Raw genomic sequence first — 23,415 nt, forward strand, 5'->3', positions numbered from 1 at the left:
ACCCCGCGTTCGTGATGGGGAACGAAGCATGAAAATAAAAAATCCTATGAAACACCCAAGATCTAATCTAGGAGATGTATAGCAACAAGAGGGGAGTGTGTCTGCATACCCTTGTAGACCGAAAGTGTTAGCATCGTAATATGATTGATGTAGTCGTACTCTTCACGATCCAATCGCGATCCAATCCGATCTAGTGCCAAACGAAAGGCCCCTCCGAGATTAGCACATGTCCAGCTCAATGGCGTCCTCTCCTTCTTGATCCAACAAGCAAGAGAGAGGATGCATATGAGATTGGAACCAACATGGCGGTATGATGGTGGTGGCAGCAGCGGAATTCCGGCAGGGCTTCGCCAAGCGCGTATTGGAGGAGAGGTGGGAGAAGTTGGGAGTGACGGAGGGCTAGGGTGGAGGCGTTCGGCTGCCCTCCCACCTCCCCACTATATATAGGGGGAGGGAAGGGGTGTCGGTCCTAGGCCCCTCCTCCTAGGAGGAGGTAGCCGCCCTAAGGGTAGCTTGTCCCCCAAGTCAAGGGGGCACCCTCATCTAGGGTTACCCAAAAACCCTAGGCGCATGGGCCAGGGGGCTGGTGCGCCTGGCCCATCTAGGCTAGGGCGCCCCCTACAGCCCACGTGGGTCTCCGAGGCTGGTGGACCCCCTGGTAGACCCTCGGAACCCTTCGGTGCCTCCGGTACACTTGCCGGCATGACCCCATATATAAATCTCTACCTCCATACCATTTCGGAGCTCCGAACAACCTTTGGACTTTCCACTATTAACATCTCAATACTAACCTAGCGCTATCGAACGTTAGACGTGCGATCCTATGAGTTCGGAACATGTAGACATGACTGAGACTCCTCTCTGGTCAATAACCAATAGCGGGACCTGGATGCTCATATTGATTCCTACATATTCAACAAAGATCTTTATCAATTGGACCACGATGTCAAGGATTCAGTCAATCTCATATGTAATTCCCTTTGTCCAGCGATATGTTACTTGCCCGAGATTTGACCCTTGGTATCTCCATACCTATTTCAATCTCGTTACCGGCAAGTCTCTTTCCTCGTTCCGTAACACAAGATCCCATTACTAAACTCATTAGTCACATGAAGCTTCTTATGATGTTGTCTTACCAAGAGGGCCCAGAAATATCTCTCCATCACACGGAGTGACAAACCCCAGTCTCGATCCACGCAACCCAACAAAAACCATCGGAGATACCTGTAGAGCCCTTTACGATCACCCAGTTACGAGGTGGCGTTTGATAGAACACAAATTATTCCTCCGATGTCCGGGAGTGGCATGATCTCATGGTCTAAGGAACTGATACTTGACTTGAAGAAAGCTGCAACAAATAACTAAACGATCTGATGCTAAGCTTACGATTGGGTCTGTCCATCATATCATTCTCCTAATGATGTGATCGGATTATCAAATGACAACACATGTCTATGGTTAGGAAACTTTAACCATTTTTGACCAATGAGCTAGTCTAGTAGAGACTTAGTAGGGACACGGTGTAGTTTATTTATTCATACATGTATTTAAGTTTCTGGTCAATACTCCCTTTGTTTTTATTTACTCTGCATATTAGAGTTGACTGAAATCAAACTTACTAAAATTTGACCAAGTTTATAGAAAATAATATAAATATTTACCATAACAAATCTATATGGAGTGGAAGTACATTCAATAATAAATCTACTAGTATTGATTTGTTATTGTATATGTTAATAATTTTGTCTATAAACTTTATCAAAATTTATAAAGCTTGACTTTGACCAAACCTAATACGCGGAGTAAGTAAAAACGGAGCGAGTGCAATTCTAGCATGAATAATAAACATTTATCATGAACATGAAATATGATAATAACCAATTTATTATTGCCTTTAGGACATATTTCCAATAGTTCACACTATGCATGTGCAACGTTTCAACACCGTGTACACACATGTGAAGGAAAAGGACCCCATGCATGGCATGCAACCTACGCCCACTCAAACGGCCTAATTAACTCTACATTAATTGCCACATGCCTTAATCTTCTCCTATTCTAAAAATGGATGAAAGTGAAGTGCGCTTTGTGGTCCATTTGTTATAGCGGAGTCAAAGCTGCGTGGCTGGTCTTTGTGGCAACGATGACAAGCGATGGGTGCCCATCTCGATGGTCTTTCACAGCGCCAACCTTTCATAGTTGTCGCTCGTTTATTCCTGAATCCATTACTGGCCCCGTTGCTGGTGTGTGTGTGTGCGCGTGTGCGTGTGGGTGTGCACGCACGTGTGTGTTTTGTTCATTTGGCTTGAATCTTCATGTGGCTGCTTCTGCCACTTCGATGTGCACATTTTTTTGTATACAACAAGAACATTTTTCTAACACACGCTCAACATTTTTCAAATGCAAGTTTAACATTTCTTACACATTTTTAACTTTTTCAAATACTTGATTAGCATTTTTGAAATACAAGATTAAGATTTGTTAATAGATGGTCAACATTTTTTCTAGACACACTTTAATCATTTTCAAATGCTTTATTAACATTTTTAAAATACAAGATTAATATCTTTTTAATACATGGTCAACATTTTTTCTGTCCACATTTAATTTTTAAATGCTTGATTAACATTCAAATGCAAGATTAATTTTTTAATACATGGTCAACATTTTATATATATATATTTATTTTTTTTCAAATGCTTTATTAACATTTTTTAATAAAATATAAGATTATTTTCTTAAATACATGATCAAAAAGATCTAGACACATTTAACATTTTTTAAATGCGTGATTAACATTTTCAGATACATGTTAATTTTTTTTTGAATAAATGGTCAATATTTTTCTATACACATTTAATATTTTTCAAAGGCTTGGTTAACTTTTCTTAAATACTTGTTTAACATTATTTTTTCAAATGCTAGATAAACATTTTTTTAAACACATGTCAACTTTTTCACACACATTGTATATTTTTGGTATACATTTTTCTTATACATGAGAAATATTTTCTCTATACACATTTAACATTTTTCAAATAATTGGTTAACATTTTATGATATACATCTTCTCTATACACATTTAATATTTTTCAGATGTTTTATTTACAATATCTGGAAGTATAAGCGAAAATTAAAAAATAAATAAAAAGTAAAATCAAAAAACGTGAAAAAAAACGAGGCCATTGCCTCCCGCGCGCCTGGGCCTGCCCATCTGGCGCTCCCCGGACGTGAGGCTTCACTACGTCTCGCTTTAAGCGAGACATAGGGGCGACCAAGAGCCCAGTTCAGGATGGGCAGCTGGCTCTAGGCTTACGCTTTTTTCTACTTGGGTTGTAGGCAAATCTCAAAAAAAAAACTTGGGCTGTAGGCTCTAGCCCAGTTCAGGACGTGTTATTCGAAAAAACAAGAGTATGTTGGTGTTTGGATTCAAAAAAAACAAGTTCAGGATATTTTTCAAATTCAGGAAAAAGAAGTTCAGGATGTGATTCTTCATAGTATACCGTTTCACCATCAAACACTCCGTACAAAAAATGCAGCAGCGCTAGCGATAGGAGAAGCTTCAATGCATACATTCCCCACAAAGGCATGATGAACATAAGAGTAGCAAAGAATTGACCAACGATTTAACATTGCATTTGTGCATATCATTTCTTTTCAATCTAATGAATAGGCAGTGTTCATAACATTACTCTGTTTTTTTTAAGATCAACGTGACACAAGGCAGACGTGCTAACGGGGCAGAACTGAAAGCAGTATGTCAACACTTAAATGGCAAGGTTTCTGTAGACTGGACCTTCTTAGAAGTTCCTGAAGACACCGCAATCACCAAAGGAAATGAGGTGAAAAATGTAAACTTGGAAAATAAAGTATTGCATGTGCGGATTCAGAGAATTTTTTCAGGATGCATCCTTGTTTGCAGGAAGGATTTGACATTTGAGTATACATGAGTTAAAATTATCAGTGTAACCAGGAAATAAGAGACGAATTATTTTGCAGTCTCCTATGGCCATGGGCGTAGTAACTGTATTACCTTCATGTCTGTGTTTTCATGAGATAAGCACTCCAAATAAGACTAGAGATTCAGAGTTTACTTACGACAAACTTTTTTTTAGGGAACTTACGACAAACTTGATAGCAGCTACTGCATATTTCGAGTTTGATAGATGAAAACAGAAGTTGTAGTCCGCTTGAGATCTTAGATCCACACAAAAATTCCACTCCAGGTCCCATGGGTTACTAGGTAACATTAACATAGTGGAATTTGGAATATTCAAATGAACCCTTAACTTAGGACCAGATAAGGATGCAGTGAACTATGATGTACACATCTTAACATGGTTTTTGCTCCCTAGTTGGAGATTGCGACACTCTTGTAACCATTACTGGCGAACGATCATGATGGACATGTAGCACCCGTTACAATTTTGTCAACTGAGCTGGCATGTCTGTCACACCATCAGCCAAGAAGGGATGTCTTCTGCAACAATTTAGCATTTAAGCAGACAGGAGTTTTAGGAAAACACAAACCAATCAAGAAATTCAGATATCAAACTACAACCAACTAGCAAAGAAATAAGAACTTTGGTTTCCAGTACAACAAGGAAAAACTGCAAATAATAATAGAGGTTTAGAGTTTGCATAGGATAGCTTAACTACCACGGCTAAATGCATTTAAGCATCCAAAATATTAACAACTAGGAGTTTGACAGACAATAATAGAAGCTCAAATCTGGCAAAGTTCTTCTGAGCGTGTCTTAGATCCTTGATTTTCTACAACTGATCCATCTTCAGTTCTGCACTATTGCCCTTTCTCGATCACGGCAGTTTGCATGCAGTCCGGCGGTAGACAAACAAGAAGGCCACACTCCAGTCTTTTGTCTGGGATCCAAATTGGTGCTTGGCCTCCAAATAGTACAGTATCTCTGAAGTAGCGTGGTACCCTATCTCTGTAGTCATGTGAGAACTTATTAAATTTTTGCCTCGAGGCGCGAACTAGATAGGGCAGGTTGTAGTATGGAGACATGTATATAGCAGTGCTAACCCCAATCTCACAACAGACGGCAATGACATGAGAGCAAGGCTTGTGAAGTACCTGCGGCTTGCTGCATGAACAGGTGGCAGTTTTTCGAATTGTGGATCCCTTAGACTTATTCATGCTGAGGCCTGAGGGTATAGTCCGTCTTCAGGTGAACAGTCACCTCCCTCTTCCTTCCTTTAACTGTAAATTTTCGATCCACAACCTTACCGAGATAATTTTTTTCATTGGCATACGTGTACATACGTCTGTGCGTCTCGGATTTCTGCATTTTCGAATTCATGTCAACCTGGACAGGTTCCGGAAAGTTAATTGATGGGTTGCCGATTGCTTTGTTTGCTGTAGCACTTGTGTTTTCAAAGTACTTTACCAAGCGCAGGAATGTTACCTCCACTATCGCACTGAGCGGAAGGCATGCTATCCCTTTCAATACATGGTCGTTCTTATATACATCAGCTATATCACGGCCCATGATGCCATACCTTGCTCCATCGCTGTCATATGCCAGTGACCACTTCTTCTTTGGTTTCTGATTGATCCAGTCAGAGAACTTTGCTATCTTTCTGTTGCTGTCATCGGCGTGATCTCCTTCCTTCATATTCCCCACTGAATCATGCTGGTTGCATGGGCTTTGCGCCACAAGCTCTGCCACATCATGCTCGACTGATTCCTGCTGCATTTCCTCACTAGCACCATGTTCTTTCTCCGCCATATATGTGGACGTTAACTTGTCTAGCTCCTTCCAGATTTTACCAAATTTATAGCGTCGCTTCTGCTGGCAAAGTTTCTTGAACATCATCGCAAGCTTCTTGTCACCAAAATACGCAAAGAAGTTTTCAGCAAGGTCTTCCATGCACCACCGACTTTCTGCTCTACACCATTGTCGTTCACGGGAATTCAGGAGGTCCTTCATAGCATTGATCAAATCCCTTTTGTAGTCGTGTATAATGCACACGGCAGACTGATGCACCACTGCTCGCTCCAAATTCCTAAGAAACCACAACCAGCTTTCCTTGGTCTCGCCCTCAACGACAGCACATGCTACTGGAAAGGAGAAATCATTAGCATCTAATGCTACAGCAGTCAGCAGCATCCCTTGATATTTCCCGCATAGTGGTGTGCCCTTGATGCATAGCACAGGTCGACAAGTACGGAAGGCCTGTAAGCATTGTCCAAATGCCCAAAACATACGCTGGAGGACTCGGAAATCTTTACACCCTGCAACCTCTGGATCCTTGATGTCAACAAAACTACCAGGATTTTTACGTGCTATATCCTTAAGTAACCTCGGGGTAAAGTTGTGTGAATCATAAAATGTACCAAATTTCCTCTCCAGAGCAAACTGTTTTGCTCTCCACGCCTCACCAGGACTAATCTGCTTACCAAACTGACCAGTGAGATAATGTCTAATTTCCTTTGCTGTCATTGTCAAGTCTTCCACAAGGGCACCAAAGCAGAAGCCACTTGTCAGGCTTTTTGTCCCAGGCAACACAACCGTTGCCAGTTGATAATAATCATCATTTACAGCTTTGAGCAAAATGTCATAATGCTCTATCTCAGAAGATTGCACATCCAACATGAACTTCTGCGTCACATTTCTTTTTCTCTTCGTCTTTTTTTTTGAAAAGGAGGCTTACCCCCGGCTTCTGTATCTCTTTATGCACACAGCCATTTATTAATAAAGTTGCCCGAAGGTTCCAACAAGAAGTCTAAAAAATAAACAAAGGTCTTAGTAACGAAAGAAATGCCACAAGCGGCTCAAAGAATAAAATCACAACCGGCACCCAAAGACTAGGAGACTAAACGCCTATTTTATTAGTGGATCGCCATCCAAACCAGCTGTATGTATCCCGTGCAACCATCTCCCATCGGCTGCACCCAATATCCATATGCTCCCTGTGGTCTGCATGGCTGAGTAATGACCACGTACGGATCCAAATAGACGCTCTGAAGATGACCTGCAAAAAATTAGTGATGGTTTGTCTGTTAAAGGCAACGTCATTGCGATAATTTCAGAAAGACCAAAGTAATGCACATGCTCCCACTCGGATATGCGCCGCAGACTTTGGCTCCACTCCAGCCAACCAGTTATCAAACAAATGTGATATCGTGAGATGTGGAGTTATATTGAAGCTAACGTGAATAGTTCACCAAAGCAGTTTAGCAAGTGGACAATTGATAAATAGATGCTCTATTGTTTCATCCGGATCACAAAAGCAACATCTTTTACTTCCTTCCCAGTTACGCTTAGCTAAATTATCTTTAGTGAGAATGACACCCTTATGCACAAACCACATAAAAACTTTTATGTTCAAGGGCACCTTAACTTTCCAAATATGCACCGTCCGCGGGATAGTCCCGGTATTAATCAAGTCTGTGTACATGGATTTAACCGAGGAGACTCCTGACCTGAAGAGCTTCCATTGCAGAGTGTCTGGTACATCGGAAAGGTTAACCTCCATTAACCTACGCACAAGATGTAACCATCTATCCCAACGCTCACCAATAACAGATCGCCTAAATTGTATGTTAAGAGGAACGGAGCCCATCACTGTAGCAACGGAAACATCTTTCCATTGTGCAATGTTGTAAAGGGACGGATACTGCAAGGCCAGTGGTGAGTCACCTAACCAAGTATCTTCCCAGAATCTAGTTTCACGTCCATTCCCGACAATGAACTTAGTCCTGCTGAAGAAGGCTACCTTCGTCTTCATAACCCCTTTCCAGAACGGCGAGTCAGATGGTTTGGCCGTAACCTGGGCTAGAGTTTTGGTATAGAGATATTTGTTACGCAGAAGCTGAGCCCAAACTCCATCTGATTCTATCGATAAACGGTACAGCCATTTGCTGAGTAAACACCTATTTTTCACCTCCAAATTTTCAATTCACAAGCCTCCCTGATCCTTAGGTCTACAAATTACATCCCATTTTGCCAATCCATATTTATTTTTGTTCTCATCAATTTGCCAAAAGAATCTAGATCGATAGAAATCCAATTTTTTTGTACCCCAACCGGGACTTCAAAGAAAGAGAGGAGGAACATGGGCATACTTGTAAGTACAGAATTAATAAGCACCAATCTTCCTCCATAAGACAAAAGTTTGCCCTTCCAGCAACTCAGTCTCTTTCCAAACCGATCCTCGATACATTTCCACTCTTTATTAGTGAGCTTGCGGTGATGAATCAGAATCCCTAATTACGTGAAGGGTAACGTGCCTAATTCACACCCGAACAACTGCTTGTAAGTTTCTTGTTCTTCTTTGGCGTGTCCAAAGCAAAACAACTCAGTCTTATTAAAATTAATCTTCAACCCTGATAGCTGTTTGAAAAGGCAAAGCACTAACTTCATGTTTCTGGCCTTGACAAGGTCATGTTTCATGAAAATGATTGTATCATCGGCATATTGAAGAATGGATACCCCACCCTCAACCAGATGTGGGATAAGACCACCTACTTGGCCGTCCTGTTTTGCTCTATTAACAAGAACAACCAACATATCAACAACCACATTAAAAAGGATTGGAGACATCGGATCTCCCTGTCTCAATCCTTTTAGCGTCTGGAAGTACTGACCAATATCGTCATTTACTTTGATGCCAACACTGCCACCTTGTACAAATGATTCGACCTGTTTCCTCCAAGCCTCATCGAATCCTTTCATACGCAAGGCCTGTTGTAAGAATGGCCATTTCACTTTATCGTATGCCTTTTCAAAATCCACTTTGAAGACCACCCCATCGAGTTTCTTCGAGTGAATTTCGTGCAAGGTCTCATGAAGAACGACCACTCCCTCGAGAATGTGTCGTCCTGGCATGAAGGCAGTCTGGGTTGGCTGTACCACAGAATGGTCAATCTGAGTCAAACGGTTTGTGCCAACCTTTGTGAAGATCTTGAAGCTCACATTGAGCAAACATATCGGCCTGAATTGCTCGATGCAAATCACTTCCGCCTTCTTCGGTAACAACATGATAGTACCAAAGTTAAGCTTAAGAAGCTGAAGGTGGCCATTAAATAGATCCTGGAACATGTCAGTCGTAAAGTAATGTATGTCCCACGGGTAGTGCTCCAAATAATTGTCCACTTCAGAGGAGTCGTCGTAGGAGTAGATCCACCTTAATAGAGAGATCTTGTGTTTCTGGATGGAGCCGGAACAACTTGAAGATCCAGAGCTGTAGATCCACCAATGACATCGACTGCGGCTGCAGCGGTAGCTCGCCAATGACGTGTGCACAGTTGTTCTCTACAAAAGTGTCTAACGAATCTTCAACTAAATCATCGCCCTGAACGCTGTCAAACATTTCTCTAAGTCCATAGTACACAGGCATCTGAATCGGTTCTTCAACCTATACAGTACCAAAGATGAAATGTATTCAGAATTTCAGACGCATCAAACTACCAAGCAAGATTATTCGCAAACAAAAAACACATATCACACAAAAAAACATATCAAGCTAGATTGCCGAGGAGAGGGGGCTGATAGGTACAGTGAAAGCTACAGACCTGCGGCATGCGAGCCTTCGCTGTCGCCGTAGTCGGGGCCTTCCGCTTCCTCGCGCCGGCAGCGGTACCCTGCGAAATCAGAACATGCAGATTTCAACAAAATGGGTGGAGCGAATCCATCGAGGGGTACCCGGAGGGCGGCGGCGACGAGAGTGTACCGGCTGGGGAGCGGGGGGAGCGTCGGGCCCAACTATGGAGGGACCTCCAGTGGCGGCGGCGGTGCGTGGTTCCTCCATCGCTGGCTTCATCGGAGCAGGGTTGCCGCCATCGGTATCGAGGTCGGAGTAGGTTTCCATTTTTTTGTGCGCGCATTTGGGGATAGGAAGAGAGTTTTCCCTCTCTTCTGCGGCTTTTCCCTCCATTTTTCTTGTCGATGGGCCGCTCGCGGTTGTGCGTAGGCTGCATTTCCATTTGCTGTTGGGCTCTCATCCCCACAGAGAAAGAAAAGAAATCCACTCTCCTCAAGAAAACTCGTAAGAAGTTCTAAAAAAAAGAAACTCAAAAGAAACAGGAGAAAAAATAAGGTGATGAAAATCACGTTCTTCTAAAAAAAGGTGATGAAACCATATTAAAGTGGAACACAAGTAAAAAAAAGTTCAAAAATCAAAATCATTAGGGAGTTTTGATTTTTTTTTTCCAGCGATGAACATTGTTGAAGAAATCGCTAATTGGTAGCTGCTCAGTTGGCTGGCGAGTAGGAGATTAATAAGCTAATCAACAAGTTAATCCGTTAAATCGAATGATTTATCAGTTTATCAACTACCCGGTAACCCTACGAGTAGGGATTAATCAGCAAGTTAATCAAACGAATCCTTGAACAGGGGCAGTGAATAGTGAGAAAAAGTACAATATCGCTATTCTTGGAAAACCTTTTCTTTTCTTTCAAACCTCTCAAATTAATATGGGTATTACTCTTAAATTTCTCCATATACTTGGTACAAAATTGAATAAGATTGATTAATGTCCTAATATAATCATGTAATCCAAGGCACCACTTTAACAAAAACGGTGGATTTGAACCCGCAAAAAAGAAATGGTGGATTTTCCTGCCCCTAAAATATGTTATTTATTTTCCTATCATTGTCATGGATACAAAATTCCAAACACCCCGCGAACACATATCCTCCTGAGTAAGGGTACGATGTGCACTACCTTAAAAAAAGGGTACGCCTCCACTACGCGAAAGTCCTACTAGTTATCTTTTCTTTTTGAAACGAGGCAAAAAATTTGTCATTTTCATTGATTAAGAAGAAGAGAGTTATCCGGTTAATTAATGGAAATCTGGGCGAAAACCGATACAACACGCCCATAGAAAGGGACACACCGGCCGACATGGCACCCGCAAGATCACACACACCGCCGAGGAGAGGACACCGTTAGGGTTGCCCGCAATGTCGTCGTCATCACCTCTCCCCGAGCAGGGACTCCGACTTTGCCGCTGACGACCCGTCAAGACCTGTGACGCCCCCGATTTAATCGTACACTAATCATACACGCAAACATGTACGATCAAGATCAGGGACTCACGGGAAGATATCACAACACAACTCTACAAATAAAATAAGTCATACAAGCATCATATTACAAGCCAGGGGCCTCGAGGGCTCGAATACAAGAGCTCGATCATAGACGAGTCAGCGGAAGCAACAAATATCTGAGTACAGACATAAGTTAAACAAGTTTGCCTTAAGAAGGCTAGCACAAACTGGGATACAGATCGAAAGAGGCGCAGGCCTCCTGCCTGGGATCCTCCTAACTACTCCTGGTCGTCGTCAGCGGGCATCACGTAGTAGTAGGCACCTCCGGTGCAGTAGGGGTCGTCGTCGACGGTGGCGTCTGGCTCCTGGGCTCCAACATCTGGTTGCGACAACCAGGTAGAAGGGATAGAGGGAAAGAAGGAGAAAGCAACCGTGAGTACTCATCCAAAGTACTCGCAAGCAAGAAGCTACACTATATATGCATGGGTAAATGTGTAAAGGGCCATATCGGTGGACTGAACTGCAGAAAGCCAGAATAAGAGGGGGATAGCTAATCCTTTCGAAGACTACGCTTCTGGCAGCCTCCGTCTTGCAGCATGTAGAAGGGAGTAGACTGAAGTCCTCCAAGTAACATCACATAGCAATAATCCTACCCGGCGATCCCCTCCTTGCATCCCTGAGAGAGAGCGACCACCGGTTGTATCTGGCACTTGGAAGGGTGTGTTTTATTAAGTATCCGGTTCTAGTTGTCATAAGTTCAAGGTACAACTCCAAGTCGTCCTGTTACCGAAGATCACGGCTATTCGAATAGATTAACTTCCCTGCAGGGGTGCACCACATACCCCAACACGCTCGATCCCATTTGGCCGGACACACTTTCCTGGGTCATGCCCGGCCTCGGAAGATCAACACGTCGCAGCCCCACCTAGGCACAACAGAGAGGTCAGCACGCCGGTCTAAACCTAAGCGCACAGGGGTCTGGGCCCATCGCCCTTAGCACACCTGCACGTTGCGTACGCGGCCGGAAGCAGAACTAGCCCCCTTAATACAAGAGCAGGCTTACGTTCCAATCCGGCGCGCGCCACTCAGTCGCTGACATCACGAAGGCTTCGGCTGATACCACGACGCCGGTATACCCATAACTACTCCCGCGTAGATGGTTAGTGCGTATAGACCAAATGGCCAAACTCAGATCAAATACCCAGATCTCGTTAAGCGTGTTAAGTATCCACGAACGTCGACCAGGGCCAGGCCCACCTCTCTCCTAGGTGGTCGGAACCTGCCCTGTCGCTCCGCCTCAAAGATCCACTCGCGGGTGCTCCTCAAGCCGACCCGTCTTTAGTCATCACATGTATCATGTATAGAGTATATAGTATATACCCGTGATCAACTCTCGAGTGATCACGGCCCGATAGTATAGCATGGCAGACGGACAAGGATGTAGGGCCACTGATGATAAACTAGCATCCTATACTAAGCAATAGGATTGCAGGTAAAGGTAACAACAGTAGTAGCAAGGACAGGCTATGCATCAGTATAGGATTAACGGGAAGCAGTAACATGCTACGCTACTCTAATGCAAGCAGTATAGAGAAGAGTAGGCGATATCTGGTGATCAAAGGGGGGGCTTGCCTGGTTGCTCTAGCAAGAGAGAGGGGTCGTCAACTCCGTAGTCGTACTGGGTAGCAGCGGCGTCGGTCTCGGTGTCTAGCGGAAGAAGAGGGGGGAAGAAACAATAAATATAATGCAAACAGATGCATAACGATGCATGACAAGGCAAGTAACGGTGCTAGGGGTGCCCTAACGCGGTATTAGGTGATACCGGTGAAGGGGGATAACATCCGGGAAAGTATCCCCGGTGTTTCGCGTTTTCGGACAGATGAACCGGAGGTGAAATGTTGCAGGTTCACTATGCTAGGGACACGTGGTGGACGAACGGGCTGCGTATCCGAATTCGTCTCATCGTTCTGAGCAACTTTCATGTACAAAGTATTTTCATCCGAGTTACGGATTAAAAGATATGATTTTCTAAAGATTTAAATCATTTTCTGATTTTAATTATATATTTAATTCCAACATTATCCAAAACAGTGTCTGCTGACGTCATCATGACGTCAGCATGACGTTAGCAGTTGACCAGGTCAACCTGACAGGTGGGTCCCGTTCGTCATACTCTGTTTTAATTAACTAACAGTTAATTAGGTTAATTAGTGATTAGGTTAATCTAATTATAATTAATTAACTTAATTAATTCCTTAATTAATTAATTAATTATTTTTAATATTATTATATATTTTTTAATTCTTTTTTTTGGGCGTGGGGCCTGCATGCCATTGGCCCAGGGGGGTTCTTAGCGGGCCCTGGCGCTAGCGGTTACAGGCGGGCACCGAACGAGGGGCGAACCGAGCCCCGACGGGGGCACTGGCGCCGGCGGCCAGGGCGGGGCTCACAGGACGGCCGTTTCCGACGGAGGAAGCCGACGCAGCAGGGGGCGCCGGAGGCAGCAGCGGGCGCGCTACGGCCCCGCGCGAGGCGGCAGAGGCGAGCAGGCGCGGCAGCAGCACAGCAGCGGCGACGAGCATCGGCGGCGGCTCGTAAGCTGAGCGGGGAGAGGCGGCAGCAACAGCGCAGCGCAGTGGGGCGAGCAGGGCGGGCACCAGTAGGCGCGGGGCACGCCGGGCGTGGCGAGGCCACGGCGGCGTCAGCAGAGCCGCGGGGAGGAGGCTCGCGGGGCGTGCGCGGGGTGGAGGGGGCTCGGCCCGGCGAGCGGTGGGCAGCGGCAGCAGAGCAGAAGCGGGGGGCGGCGCGGGGCAAGGTCGCGGTGGGCAGCGGCAGCAGCGCTGCGGTGCGCGGCGAGCACGAGGCCACGGCACGGGGCGGCGAGTGGCCCGGAGCGTGAGCTCCGGCACGCGGGCGCAGCCGAGCTGCGCGGCCGGCGAACGGAGAGGGAGGAGGGGCGCAGCGACAGGGGTAGGAGGAGGGCGGAGGCCATGGCCTCACCGGGGGAGCGTAGGGGACGGGGCAGCGGGGGTTGAGGGGGAGGTCGGGGACGAGCGGTGGAGAGGAAGCAGGCCGGCGGGGGCGTCCGGCGAGGCGGCGGCATCGAGCCCGATCCGATCTGGATCGGGGGAGAAGGGGGCGCGTCGTGGGGGGGGGGAAGTGGGTGGTGGCCGATTAGGGTTTCCCCCCTGGTGGGGGTTATGGAGGGGAGTAGCGGGCCAGCCGGCTGGGCCTGGGGGTTGGCCCAGTTGGGCCACGGCCCGGGGGGGTTTTCTCTTTTTTTTTGGTTTTGTTTCCTGTTTTCCTTTTCTTTATTTCCTCTTCTGTTTTAAATCATTTTAAATTATTTAGGCATTTTATAAAAATGTGTTTGCTTCATTATAATTACCCTGGCATTTAACTGCACACTCCGAACATTTTAGTTTAACATTTTGAAACTTTTGCCGTTTGACATTAATTTGAATTTGAATTTGACGCGGTTTCAAATTAACCCGAGACTAGTAACAGTAATCGAGGTGATGTGGCATCATTAGCAGAGGTTCACTGTAGCTTAATTATCCGGGCGTTACAAAACTCCTCCACTACAAGAAATCTCGTCCCGAGATTTAGGAGGTAGAAAGAAACAGTGCGGGGTATTCATCGCGCAGGCGGTCCTCGCGTTCCCAAGTGGCTTCGTCTTGAGAGTGATTCGACCACTGGACTTTGAGGAATTTGATCGCCTTCTGACGTGTGCGGCGTTCAGCTTGGTCAAGAATGCGGACCGGATGCTCTTTATAAGAGAGGTCCTGTTGCAATTCGAGCACTTCATGATCCACCGCTCGGATTGGATCCTTGAAGCAACGGCAGAGTTGTGACACATGGAACACATCGTGAACCTGAGAAAGGTTCGGCGGAAGCTCCAATTGATATGCTACCTTTCCACGCCTTTCGAGAATAGTGAAGGGACCGATATAGCGAGGAGCTAACTTTCCTTTGACCCCGAATAGGTGTGCACCCTTCATTGGTGTAACTCAAAGATAAGCCTTTTCGCCAGGTTGATAGACCATGTCTTGGTGATGACGGTCATACTGACTTTTCTGACGTGACTGAGCAGTCTTGAGATTCTCGCGAATAATGCGAACTTGTTCTTCGGCCCGTTGGATAATATCCGGACCGAAGAGTGGACGTTCCCCAGTTTCTGACCAGTTCAGAGGGGTTCGACACTTTCGTCCATATAGCACTTCGAAGGGGGACATCTTCAGACTAGCTTGATAGCTATTATTGTAAGAGAACTCGGCATATGGAAGAGATTCCTCCCATTTCTTGCCGAATGAGATTACACAAGCTTGAAGCATGTCTTCGAGAACTTGGTTGACACGTTCAACTTGCCCTTGCGACTGAGGGTGGAACGCAGTACTGAAAGATAAGTGAGTCCCCATAGCTTCTTGGAAACTTGCCCAGAATCTTGAAGTGAATAAGCTGCCACGGTCTGAACTGATAACCAGTGGAATTCCGTGAAGTGAAACAATTCTGGCCATGTAGAGAGTAGCAAGCTGACTAGCCGTGATTGTCTCTTTGACCGCCAGAAAATGGGCAACTTTGGAAAGCCGATCAATGACGACAAGAATAGCATCATTACCTTTCTGCGATTTGGGAAAACCAGTGACGAAGTCCATCTCAACATGGTCCCATTTCCATTCAGGAATAGAGATAGGTTGCAGAGTTCCAGCAGGCCTTTGATGCTCTGCTTTGATTCGGCGACAAATGTCACACTCAGCAACATAACGAGCAATGTCCTGCTTCATATTAGACCACCAGAATCTTTGACGAATATCCTGATACATCTTTGTACTACCAGGATGGATGGACAGAGGCGTATCATGAGCTTCTTGCATAACCCTTTTAGTCTTATCCAGGTTTTTCTTCGAACATGGTACCACTAGGCGGCCATTGAAATACAAGGCGCCATCGTCGGCGATCGTGAAGAATGAGGGCTTCCTCTTTTGAGGTCGCGCTTAATCTTGAGGACTTCATCGTCACACTTCTGTATCCATTTGATGGTGTCCACAAGATCTGGTTTCGCAACCAGGGTATTGAGAGAACCCTTGGAAACAACATGGAGGTTCCGTTTGGGGAAACCTTCGGGAGGGGGAGCGAGTGATCCCGGAGGAACAATATGGAGGTTCAGCCTTCTAAATTCTTCGACAAGCGAGGGCTGAACTTTGTGAACCTGGAGGTGGTTGCAGTAAGACTTGCGGCTCAGGGCATCAGCCATTACATTAGCCTTGCCGGGGGTATATGATATATCCACGTCAAAGTCTGCAACAGTCTCCATCCATCTTTGCTGACGTAGGTTCAAATCTGGCTGAGTAAACAGATACTTCAGACTTTGATGGTCGGTGAAGATCTCGCAACGATTACCGAGAAGGTAATGTCGCCACTGCTTTAGTGCATGAATGACAGCAGCAAGCTCGAGGCCGTGAACCGGGTAGTTTTCTTCGTGAGGGCGCAGTTGACGAGAGGCATAAGCAATCACTCTGCGCTCTTGCATTAGGACACAGCCTAATCCTTGACGGGAAGCGTCGCAGTAAATGACGAAGTCTTTCTTAGTATCAGGTGGAGCAAGTACGGGGGCTGAAGTCAACTTGTCTTTGAGCGCCTGGAAACTTTCCTGACACTTGTCTGTCCATTCGAACTTGACACCCTTATGCAACAGATTAGTCAGAGGCTTGGCAATCTTGGAGAAGTTCTCGACGAATCGACGGTAGTAGCTGGAGAGACCGAGAAAACTTCGGACTTGCTTCACATTCTTCGGAGGAGTCCAATCGAGAATAGCCTGAACTCGTTCAGGGTTGACGGCAATACCATCCTTGGAGATGACATGCCCAAGATAGGTTACTTCGGGGAGCCAGAATTCACACTTGGAATACTTAGCATACAGTTGATGTTCTCGAAGCTTCTCCAGCACAAGACGTAAATGTCCAGCATGTTCTTCCTCGTTCTTGGAAAATACAAGGATATCGTCCAGGTAAACCACGACGAACTTGTCGAGGTAATCCATGAATATATAATTCATCAGACGAGAGAAGGTGGCGGGAGCATTCGTTAAGCCGAATGACATGACGGTGTACTCGTATGACCCATACCGAGTCACGAAGGCGGTTTTTGGGATGTCCTCTTCACGAACACGGATCTGGTGATAACCCAACCTCAAGTCGAGTTTGGAGAACACTGACGAGCCAGCCAGCTGATCATAAAGATCATTGATCCGAGGAAGTGGGTATTTATTCTGAATGGTAGCTTGGTTTATAGGACGGTAGTCTTGGACTAATCGGTTTGTCCCATCCTTCTTCTTAACAAAGAGAGAAGGTGCTCCCCAAGGAGAGCAACTTGGGCGAATGAAACCTTTGACAAGAGATTTGTCGATTTCCTCCTTAAGCTCAATGAGTTCATGCGGCGGCATCTTGTAGGGTCGTTTAGCTATAGGGGTAGTGCCGGGTTTCAAGTCGATGATGAATTCGACAGCCCTAGCAGGAGGAATCCCTGGAAGTTCTTCTGGGAAGACGTCTTGGAATTCACGAACGACGGGAATGTTTTCAATGCCCTCGAGTGGTGCAGCGTTCAACGCATTCAAGGCATAAAGTCGTGCCTCGGCGTTCTGAACTAGATGAGCTTGGTAAGCTATTATTTCATCAGAAGGGTGTAGCAGATGGACAACCTTAGTGGCGCAAACTATAGAAGCAGTATGCGCTTTCAACCAATCCATTCCCAGAATGAGGTCGATATTAGACGACTTCAGGATAATGGGAGAGGCATAGAATTCCAGCCCTTCGATTTCCACGGGGACATCGATGCCAACCAGTGAGGTTTGACATTGTCCCACGGGGGTTTTTACCAATACCGAAGTGTTCATCTCCTCACATTTAACGTCATGCTTGTATGCAAAATCTTCTGACATGAATGAATGCGATGCCCCTGAATTGAATAAAACAGATGCAGGTACTGAGTTTACGAGGAGTGTACCCATCACGGTAGCAGGCTGGTCTAGAGCTTCATTGAGATCAACATGGTTGGCATGAACACGACCATAAGACTTGGCATTGTTGTTGCGAGGCTGGTTGCTTCCACGGCCAGTTGCTGGGAGGGCCAGTTGATTCTGGTTTTGATTGCAATCCCTAGCACGGTGACCTGGCTGACCACACTTGTAGCAAAGGCCATTATTGGGAGTGGGAACAGGAGCTTGTGGTGGTGGAGCTGGAAGTCTTGTCTGCCTAGTTGGAGGAGCAGGCAGACGAGGTGCAGCATAGGACTGCCTTGGGGCAGGTGCATCCGGCTGGTACATGCTGTTGGGGATCCATATCTTGCGCTTCTGCGAGGACGGGCCCGAAGATGAGCCCGTGTCACGGCTGCGCTTGTGAGAGCTCTGGTATTCCTGCAGACCAGTTTCGACATTGATGGCTTTGTTCACCAGAGTGGCGAAATCAGCAAAGTCATGCACTAGAAGTGCGAGCTTGATGTCAGCTTGAAGGCCATCACGGAACTTCTCCTGTCTGCGTGCATCAGTTGCGATGTCTTCTTCAGCATAGCGGGACAAGTCAAGAAATTCCCGCTGGTAAGCTTCCACAGTTTTATTGCCTTGGGTGAGGTTGCGGAACTCACGCTTCTTCCGGTCCATGACTCCCTGAGGAATGAAGCGAGCACGGAAGGCAGCCTGGAAGTCTGGCCAGGTGATGATTGTTCCAGCTGGCAGAGTACGCCTGTGGCTGTCCCACCATTGAGCTGCGGGCCCTTTCAGGAAGAAGGAAGCAAAGGTGACATAGCTGGCAGGGGCTACATCAGCAGACTCCATCTCATAGGTGATGTCACGGAGCCAGTCATCAGCATCCAGAGGCTGAGTTGAGCTGCGGTACACAGTTGGGTTCAGGCGCATGAAATCCTGCAGAGTTACTGGGGTTGGTTGCGGGTTCATATTGGGGCGAGGAAACTGAGCCATCATATTCTCCATGAACTGGCGATTCATCTCAAGCTGTTGGATCATACCAGTCATGTACTCAGGTGGTGGTGGGGCGTTGCCACCACGACCACGACCACGACCACCTGGTCTAACCATCCTGCTAATATATAACAGGGGTAGTTCAGCATTGAGAAATTTGCAAAGACGAGAATCATTCATGATGAAACATGCACAACGAAAGCAGTACGACAGATACTACATAGTAGTCGGCATATCTTACAAAAGAGATCATGCATAGAGTTTGTTACACAAAGTTCGGTACACAGACTAAGACATCATAGGCGGCATGCAGGCTCGCGGCGAATGCATCTAACACTAACAAGCAAGTCTACATCAGTCCCACGCAGTACTGCAGAGGTAGCTGTAGCCTGAAAGCTGGTAGTGTGGCATCGGGTACACCACGTCGGCAACCTGGGGTCCGCGGGTACTCTGGTGCAGAACCTGACGCTCAAGTGGCAGAAGAGGACCCAATGCAGGAGAGTAGCCTCCCACATCTGGCCAGCCGACGCCCTGGGGCATCACGGTCCTGGCTGGGTAGATAGCAGAACATGACAGCTCCCCAGATCCGACGAAGGGGTGCAACATCGTCAGAGCACGGTAGAGGTGCTGACGAGTGGTGTACAACTCGTGGTGAAGAGCTCGGTGAGCTCGATCCAGCCCATCAGCATGCAGAACCAGGTTCTGATGGTAGAAGGGCTCTCGGGTGACAGTGGAGTAGGCAGCAGTGTAGTAACCCTCCGCACCAACATCGGATGCGATAGCAATGTGTCTGAAGGGGGAGGTATCCAACTCCTGATACTCTCCACGGAGACGTGTCAGAGCAGCATAAGCAGCATCGTGGACCGCCATATCGATAGTCACTCCAACACCATGAGCAGTGTGCAGCACGGTAGTGGAGTCATACTCCCGAGAGTAGAGGTGGACGATGGCACGGTACTGCTCCTGGTTGAAGTCCTGATACTCCGCATAGACGGTGTACTCAGGGTGCCAGCGATAACCGAGATAGGTCATCATCTCAACCAACACAGCAGGTGACCCTGAGGCACCAATGGCCGTCGTGTGGCGCACGACCTGCCTCGTGGGTTCCATCTGAAAACAAAGATGTTTTCACAGGAGTCAAATGACAATGTGGATAATGTTCAAATACTACTCTAAAGAATAACTAGGGCTTATCCAACTTTGGGGTGAATGTCGTAACGGGATCCTAGTGTCAGAGTTAGTAAATTCGTTTAACCCGAGTAGAAGAGAGTTCAGAGTCCCAGAGTAAAGGTCGAGGAGTAAAAGATCCTAGTACCACCCGATGGCGACGTGGGCCCGTAAGGCACACAGCCAAGTTAGTAAAAGTTTTTGCAATGTCTAGACTCGACTTCGGCCAAGGAGTGTGGAAGGGGGGTTCCTACAGGCAGTCGGCTCTGATACCAACTTGTGACGCCCCCGATTTAATCGTACACTAATCATACATGCAAACATGTACGATCAAGATCAGGGACTCACGGGAAGATATCACAACACAACTCTACAAATAAAATAAGTCATACAAGCATCATATTACAAGCCAGGGGCCTCGAGGGCTCGAATACAAGAGCTCGATCATAGACGAGTCAGCGGAAGCAACAAATATCTGAGTACAGACATAAGTTAAACAAGTTTGCCTTAAGAAGGCTAGCACAAAGTGGGATACAGATCGAAAGAGGCGCAGGCCTCCTGCCTGGGATCCTCCTAACTATTCCTGGTCGTCGTCAACGGGCATCACGTAGTAGTAGGCACCTCCGGTGCAGTAGGGTCGTCGTCGACAGTGGCGTCTGGCTCCTGGGATCCAACATCTGGTTGCGACAACCAGGTAGAAGGGATAGAGGGAAAGAAGGAGAAAGCAACCGTGAGTACTCATCCAAAGTACTCGCAAGCAAGAAGCTACACTATATATGCATAGATAAATGTGTAAAGGGCCATATCGGTGGACTGAACTGCAGAAAGCCAGAATAAGAGGGGGATAGCTAATCCTTTCGAAGACTACGCTTCTGGCAGCCTCCGTCTTGCAGCATGTAGAAGGGAGTAAACTGAAGTCCTCCAAGTAACATCACATAGCAATAATCCTACCCGGCGATCCCCTCCTCGCATCCCTGAGAGAGAGCGACCACCGGTTGTATCTGGCACTTGGAAGGGTGTGTTTTATTAAGTATCCAGTTCTAGTTGTCATAAGGTCAAGGTACAACTCCAAGTCGTCCTGTTACCGAAGATCACGGCTATTCGAATAGATTAACTTCCCTGCAGGGGTGCACCACATACCCCAACACGCTCGATCCCATTTGGCCGGACACACTTTCCTGGGTCATACACGTCGCAGCCCCACCTAGGCACAACAGAGAGGTCAGCACGCCGGTCTAAACCTAAGCGCACAGGGGTCTGGGCCCATCGCCCTTAGCACACCTGCACGTTGCGTACGCGGCCGGAAGCAGAACTAGCCCCCTTAATACAAGAGCAGGCTTACGTTCCAATCCGGCGCGCGCCACTCAGTCGCTGACGTCACGAAGGCTTCGGCTGATACCACGACGCCGGGATACCCATAACTACTCCCGCGTAGATGGTTAGTGCGTATAGACCAAATGGCCAAACTCAGATCAAATACCCAGATCTCGTTAAGCGTGTTAAGTATCCGCGAACGTCGACCAGGGCCAGGCCCACCTCTCTCCTAGGTGGTCGGAACCTGCCATGTCGCTCCGCCTCAAAGATCCACTCGCGGGTGCTCCTCAAGCCGACCCGTCTTTAGTCATCACATGTATCATGTATAGAGTATATAGTATATACCCGTGATCAACTCCCGAGTGATCACGGCCCGATAGTATAGCATGGCAGACGGACAAGGATGTAGGGCCACTGATGATAAACTAGCATCCTATACTAAGCAATAGGATTGCAGGTAAAGGTAACAACAGTAGTAGCAAGGACAGGCTATGCATCAGTATAGGATTAACGGGAAGCAGTAACATGCTACGCTACTCTAATGCAAGCAGTATAGAGAAGAGTAGGCGATATCTGGTGATCAAAGGGGGGGCTTGCCTGGTTGCTCTGGCAAGAGAGAGGGGTCGTCAACTCCGTAGTCGTACTGGGTAGCAGCGGCGTCGGTCTCGGTGTCTAGCGGAAGAAGAGGGGGGAAGAAACAATAAATATAATGCAAACAGATGCATAACGATGCATGACAAGGCAAGTAACAGTGCTAGGGGTGCCCTAACGCGGTATTAGGTGATACCGGTGAAGGGGGATAACATCCGGGAAAGTATCCCCGGTGTTTTGCGTTTTCGGACAGATGAACCGGAGGTGAAATGTTGCAGGTTCACTATGCTAGGGACACGTGGCGGACGAACGGGCTGCGTATCCGAATTCGTCTCATCGTTCTGAGCAACTTTCATGTACAAAGTATTTTCATCCGAGTTACGGATTAAAAGATATGATTTTCTAAAGATTTAAATCATTTTCTGATTTTAATTATATATTTAATTCCAACATTATCCAAAACAGTGTCTGCTGACGTCATCATGACGTCAGCAGTTGACCAGGTCAACCTGACAGGTGGGTCCCGTTCGTCATACTCTGTTTTAATTAACTAACAGTTAATTAGGTTAATTAGTGATTAGGTTAATCTAATTATAATTAATTAACTTAATTAATTCCTTAATTAATTAATTAATTTTAATATTATTATATATATTTTTAATTCTTTTTTTTGGGCGTGGGGCCTGCATGCCATTGGCCCAGGGGGGTTCTTAGCGGGCCCTGGCGCTAGCGGTTACGGGCGGGCGCCGAACGAGGGGCGAACCGAGCCCCGACGGGGGCACTGGCGCCGGCGGCCAGGGCGGGGCTCACCGGCCGGCCGTTTTCGGCGGAGGAAGCCGACGCAGCAGGGGGCGCCGGAGGCAGCAGCGGGCGCGCTACGGCCCCGCGCGAGGCGGCAGAGGCGAGCAGGCGCGGCAGCAGCCCAGCAGCGGCGACGAGCATCGGCGGCAGCTCGTAAGCTGAGCGGGGAGAGGCGGCAGCAACAGCGCAGCGCAGTGGGGCGAGCAGGGCGGGCACCAGTAGGCGCGGGGCACGCCGGGCGCGGCGAGGCCACGGCGGCGTCAACAGAGCCGCGGGGAGGAGGCTCGCGGGGCGTGCGCGGAGTGGAGGGGGCTCGGCCCGGCGAGCGGTGGGCAGCGGCAGCAGAGCAGAAGCGGGGGGCGGCGCGGGGCAAGGTCGCGGTGGGCAGCGGCAGCAGCGCTGCGGTGCGCGGCGAGCACGAGGCCACGGCACGGGGCGGCGAGCGGCCCGGAGCGTGAGCTCCGGCACGCGGGCGCAGCCGAGCTGCGCGGCCGGCGAACGGAGAGGGAGGAGGGGCGCAGCGACAGGGGTAGGAGGAGGGCGGAGGCGATGGC

The 23,415-nt window shown here is 47.4% G+C and overlaps 1 pseudogene across 1 annotated transcript; it reads right to left on the reverse strand.

The window, feature by feature from the left end:
* Positions 1 to 4,726: 4,726 nt before the first annotated feature.
* Positions 4,727 to 9,884, reverse strand: LOC125541121 (uncharacterized; annotated as a pseudogene). The gene is made up of 5 exons (XR_015615379.1): positions 9,697 to 9,884; positions 9,539 to 9,607; positions 9,064 to 9,381; positions 7,600 to 7,607; positions 4,727 to 6,670 (listed from the first exon to the last, which is right to left on the reverse strand). The product of XR_015615379.1 is annotated as an uncharacterized LOC125541121 (transcript).
* Between the last annotated feature and the right edge of the window lie 13,531 nt (positions 9,885 to 23,415).

This window comes from Triticum urartu, chromosome 2A (genome assembly GCF_056163025.1).
Source record: "Triticum urartu cultivar PI428250 chromosome 2A, HENAU_Tu73, whole genome shotgun sequence".
Lineage (NCBI taxonomy): Eukaryota > Viridiplantae > Streptophyta > Magnoliopsida > Poales > Poaceae > Triticum > Triticum urartu.